Source organism: Rhinolophus sinicus, linkage group LG02 (assembly GCF_036562045.2).
Source record: "Rhinolophus sinicus isolate RSC01 linkage group LG02, ASM3656204v1, whole genome shotgun sequence".
In the NCBI taxonomy this organism is placed as follows: Eukaryota; Metazoa; Chordata; class Mammalia; order Chiroptera; family Rhinolophidae; genus Rhinolophus; species Rhinolophus sinicus.
The window spans coordinates 149,370,436-149,376,435 of NC_133752.1; positions in this window are offsets into that span (position 1 = coordinate 149,370,436).

The window sequence follows — 6,000 nt, forward strand, 5'->3', positions numbered from 1 at the left end:
TCCTCGCCAGTATTTGGTGTTGTCAGTGTTCTGGGTTTTGGATATTCTAGTAGGTGTGCAGTGGTATCTCGTTGTTTCAATTTGCATTTCTCTATTTACTTATGATGTGGAGTATCTTTTTATATGTTTGCATCTGTATATCATCTTTGGTGAGACGTCTGTTAAAATCTTTGGCCCAGTTTTTGATCAGTTTGTGTTCTTATTGTTGAGTTTTAAGAGTTCTTTGTATAATTTGGGTAACAGTCCTTTATCAGATATGTCTTTTGCAAATATTTTCTCTTAGTCTGTGGCATGTCTTCACATGTCTTTCGCAGAGCAGAAAATTTTATTTTTAATGAAGTCCAGTTTATCACCTCTTTCATGGATCATACCTTTGGTGTTGCATCTAAAAGTCACCACCAAACGCAGCATCATCCAGATTGTCTCCTATGTTACCTTCTGTGAGTTTTATGCTTTTGTGTCTTACATTTAGGTTTGTGATTCATTCTGGTGATGCATAGAAGGCCTGTGTCTAGATTCATTTTTTTCATGTGGATGTTTAATTGTTCCAGCACCATTTGTTGAAAAGACTATCTTTGCTCCATTGTATTACCTTTGTTCCTTTGAAGATCAGTTGACTATATTTGTGTGGGTCTATTTCTGGGCTCTCTGTTCTCTTCCACTGATCTATTTTTCTGTTCTTTCACCAATACCACCCTCTCTGGATTACTGTAGCTTTGTAGTAAGTCTTGAAGTCTGGTACTCAGTCCTCCACCTTTATTTCTTTCCTTCCATATAGTGCTGTCTATTCTGGGTCTTTTCCCTCTCTGTATAACCTTTAGAACTGGTTTATTGATATCCCCAAAAATAACTTCCTGGGATTTTGATTGGGCTTGAACTGAATCTGTAGACCAAGTTGGGAAGAACTGCCATCTTGACAATACTGTCTTTTATCCACTAACATGGAATATCTCTCCATTTATTTAGTTTTTTTATTTCTTTTATCAGAGATTTGTAATTTTCCTCATATAGATCTTGTACATGTTTCATTAGATTTATACCTAAGTATTTTATTTTGGGGTGTACCAAAGTAAAATAGTATTGTATTTGAAAATTTTAATTATAATTGTTCATTGCTGGTATATATGAAAACAATTGGTTTAAGACTGAAAGAAGACCATGCGTAACACCAGCATGGGCCAGGGAGCTGTATCCTACACAACTAGACTGAGAAACAACGGCTTGAACCGGAGTGGGGGGGAGGCGGAACAAGTTGGGGGGGGGGGAGAAATCCTTCCCTAAATTGAAGTCATAAAGCTATTCCTTACATTATCTTTGAACAGTTTTATAGTTTTTGTCTTTCATACTTAAGTCTTCCATCTGCCTGGGATTGATTTTTGTGTATGGTGTGAAGTAGGAATTCAATTTTCTTTTTTTCCTATGTGAATAACCAATAGTGCCAGCATCATTTAGTTTTTAAACTTTTTTGGTACAAAGTCAATATATATGTAAATAGAATAGAAGAATAAACCCTATGTACCCATCAAAAACTTATTTTGAAATAAATTCCAAGAATTGTATAATTTTATCTATAAACGTTTTAATATTTATTTAAAAAATATACAGTATTAAAGTATATACAGTATTTAAAGTATTTTAAAACATAATTGCAGCATCATCACACTTAAAATATGAATTATTCTTTAATAGCAACTCATTAAATGAAGCCAGCATTACCCTGATACTAAAAACAGATGAGGACATTACAAGAACAAAAAACTGCAGATAAATATCCCTCCTGAACAGAGACATAAAAATCTTTAATAAAGTATTAGCAGATCACGTCCAAACTTATATTGAAAAAATTATACATGACCAAGTGGTAGTTATCTTGAGAATACAAGACTGGTTCAACATTTGAAAGTCAATAAAATCTACCATATAAACCGACTAATGAAGAAAAGCTGTGTGATCGTATCAATGGATGTAGAAAAAGCATTTGACAAAATTCAACATCTATCCTTGATAAAAAAATTTCATGAACTAAGACTAGAAGGATACGCTTCGAAACTGAGAAAGGGCTTCTACAAACCAAACCAAACCAAACCAAACCAAACCAAGCAAGCAAGCAACGAACCAACCAACCAAACAAAACCCTAATATTACACTTAAAGACTTAGTGGTTTGCCCCTAAGATTGGGAACAAATTAAGCCCACTCTTACCAATCCCATTTAATATCATACTAGAAACCCTAGGCAGTACAATAAAGCAAGATAAATTAAAGGCATACATATTTTAAAGAAAGAGATAAAACTGTGTCTATTCAGAGATGACATTATCTACACAGAAAAACTCAAAACACCTCTTAATAAAACCTTCTAGAATAAATAAGTGAATTTAGTAAGGTTGTAGGACAGAAGGCCTCTTCCTAATATTAGCCAGGAACAATTGGAAACTGAAATTTAAACATTTTAAGTAGCTATAAGAAAAACAAAGTAGTAATTAGGTATAAATCTAACAAAATATGTGCATGGTCTCTGCCGAAAACTACAAAACACTGAGGAAAAAAAAAAAAATCAAAGACCTAAATAAATTAAAATCTACAGTGTTTATGGATTGGAAGCCTCAATATTTTTAAGATGTCAATTCTTCCCAAATTCATCTATGAGGTATGATCAAAAGTTATGGTGAATGTTTAAATAAAAAAAAATTATTGCAGTAAAAGACACATTGCCATTAATCTCCTTCAGAATACTCCCCCTTGCATCAAACACACTTATCCCATAATTCTTGCCACTTTCTGAAGCAGTTCTGGAAGTCCTCTTTCGTGAGTGTCTTTACTTCATCCTCCATCATGACAACGCTCCATGTCACACATCGCTTCTGGTACAGCAATCGCTGTCAAATAAAAACATTACGATGTGCCCTTATCCACCTTATTCACCAGATCTGGCACCGTGCGACTTCTGGCTCTTCCCCACAGTCAAAATGACCATGAAAGGAAAACGTTTTGAATCGATTCAGGACCTCGAGGCAGCCACGACAGCACAATGAAAGACACTCATGAAAGAGAACTTCCAGAACTGCTTCAGAAAGTGGCAAGAATGATAGGATAGGTGTGTTCAATACAAGGAGGAGTATTTTGAGGGAGATTAATGGCAATGCATCTTTTATTGTAATAATTTTTAAAAATTTAAACATTCACTGTTTTTTTGATCACACCTCATGTTCATATAGGTTTCACACAACCCCAATCAAAATCCCAGCAGGATTTTTTTTTTTTTTTTTTTTAAGATACAGTCAAGCTGATTCTAAAATGTATATAGAAGGGCAAAGGAACTAAATAGCCAAAACAATTCTTTTGGGAAAAAAACAAACACCTGAAGATGTCATATTACCTGATTTCAAGACTTACTAGAAGTAATCAAGAGAGTATGGTTTTGGTGAAAGGATAGACCATAGAGGTCAATGGAATACTGTCTGGATGAACCTATCCTTTGAAAATTTGTCGCGATTTACTTTATTGCCCAACATAGTAATCTATTTTCGTAAGCACTCATGTGCTTTGAAAAAAGAACTATTTCTAGCTGTGTCTTCTACATCAAATTTCATTGATTGTAAGACACACATTCCACTTTTAAACATCTCAGAAATTAGTATGCATCTGGCCCTCAATGGCATGTCATAGTTTAGCTGGCACTGTTTTTCCTTTCTTAGTGGGACTTAAGACAAGAATGTGCCTTATAGTGGTGACTTACAATGGTGAGATTCAATACATTAGGTCAAGTTTTTTAATTGTTCAAACCTATGTTTTACTTTTTAAAAATATTTTATTGGGGAAGGGGAACAGGACTTTATTGGGGAACAGTGCGTACTTCCAGGACTTTTTTCCAAGTCAAGTTGTTGTCCTTTCAATCTTAAGTTGTGGAAGGTGCCGTTCAGCTTCAAGTTGTTGTCCTTTCAGTCTTAGTTGTAGAGGGCGCAGCTCAGCTCCAGGTCCAGTTGCCGTTGCTAGTTGTAGGGGGCACAGCCCACCATCCCTTGCGGGAGTTGAACCGGCAACCTTATGGTTGAGAAGACGCACTCTAACCAACTGAGCCATCAGGAAGCTCAGCAGCAGCTCAGCTCAAGGTGCTGTGTTCAATCTTAGTTGCAGGGGGCAGAGCCCACCATCCCTTCCGGGACTCGAGGAATTGAACCGGCAACCTTGTGGTTGAGAGCCCACTGGCCCATGTGGGAATCGAACCGGCAGCCTTCGGAGTTAGGAGCATGGAGCTCTAACCGCCTGAGCCACCGGAACGGCCCCCAAACCTGTGTTTTTAATTATTTTCCAGCTTTTTGGTTCCATTATGAGTGGCATATTAAAAATCTAAAATTGGGGTGGCCGGTTAGCTCAGTTTGTTAGAGCGCAGTGCTCTGAACAACAAGGTTGCCGGTTTGATCCCCACGGGCCACTGTGAGCTGCGCCCTCCACAACTAGATTGAAACAACTACTTGACTTGGAGCTGATAGGTCCTGGAAAAACACACTTAAAATAAGTGAAAGTTTAAAAAAAAATCTAATATTGAGAATTTTTTATTATATTTCTGCATTTTGCTTAATATTCTGACCCTGTATTATTAGGTGCATTCAGGTTTAGATGTGTTTTATCTTCCAGGTGAACTGAATCTTTTACCATTTTATAGTGACCATCTTTGTCCCAAGTAGTAATTTTCCCTTAAAAATCTACTTTGTTCAATATACATATAGCTATACCAGTGCTGTCCTTTGATTACTATTTTGTGTAAATTTTTCCATGCTTTTCCTTTCAACCTTCCCGTATCCTTAAAATTTTCAATTTACCCCTCATACACAACATATAGCTGTATTATGTTTCCTAATTCAACATGACAATCTGATATTTAACTAAAAAGCCCAGTGCATTTACATTTATTATGATTACTGATACATGTAATTTTTACCATTTTATTTTGGGCAATTTGTCCTGTTTCTCTTCTTTCTTGTCTTTTGGATTGCTGAGTATTTTTATTGGGTGTAGAATTCTAGATGTTCTCTGTATGCTATAGTGAAAAGTAGAGGGCTCTTTTGTTCTTTTATTTGTCATTTCCCCACGTGGTTTGAGCTTGTGAAAGCAGACCCATGTTTCATGTTTATCTGGTATCCTTCACCAAGCACAATGCTTTGTATAGTTAATTCATAGAAATTGTATTTGATTACTTGGCAAAGAAGTGATGTGGCCTTTTTTATTTTTAAATACTTGTTAGAAAGTCTAAGTCAGTTTTTGTTTAGTGTTTTATAAACTTAGTTGAAGTGTTATTTGCAATGTTTTCTAAGTTAAGAAAAAACATTTTTTTTTTTGGCAAGAATCTTTTCCAGATGTGGTATTAAATTCTGAGAGCTGTCAGTTGAAAAAAAAAAATGCTTTGATGCTCAGTTGTTTTCTACAACAAAGTATTAAATTACCATTTTCTTGGTCTGCTTGACCTTTCATTCAGAGAATGGTCTATTATTAAGGTATCATTTATGAGTTTCTAAAAAGATACTACAATATGACCTGAAATACAAAAACATTCAATTCATAATAGTGGTTTCCTTTAGGGAGGGGAATTGGACTACTGAAAGGTGGGAGTTCATCTGTGTATTTTTCTTCAGAAAATACACAAGATAAAATGTTAACTCTTATTAATTCTGGACGGTGGGTGTACAACGATTTGATATGTTAACTAGTGTCGTTTTCTATGTAGTTGTTTGTAAACTTCTGTGATTTTAAAATGGAGGTTGCCATCTAGTGGATACATTTAAATAGAACTTTTAAAATCTTTTATAATGGATACATAAAGATGTAGCAGGTCCTTGAATAATGTCTTTTGTTCGACTACGTACTTTCATTCTAATGTTGATGAGATGCTGTAAGAACTAATTCTTGTTTGTATCAGTTAGCCTACGGTAAAACTGATTTTGGTATACATGGTTTTGCTTCAAATCACAGAACCTACGGACGTTAAGTGAAGACTTATTGT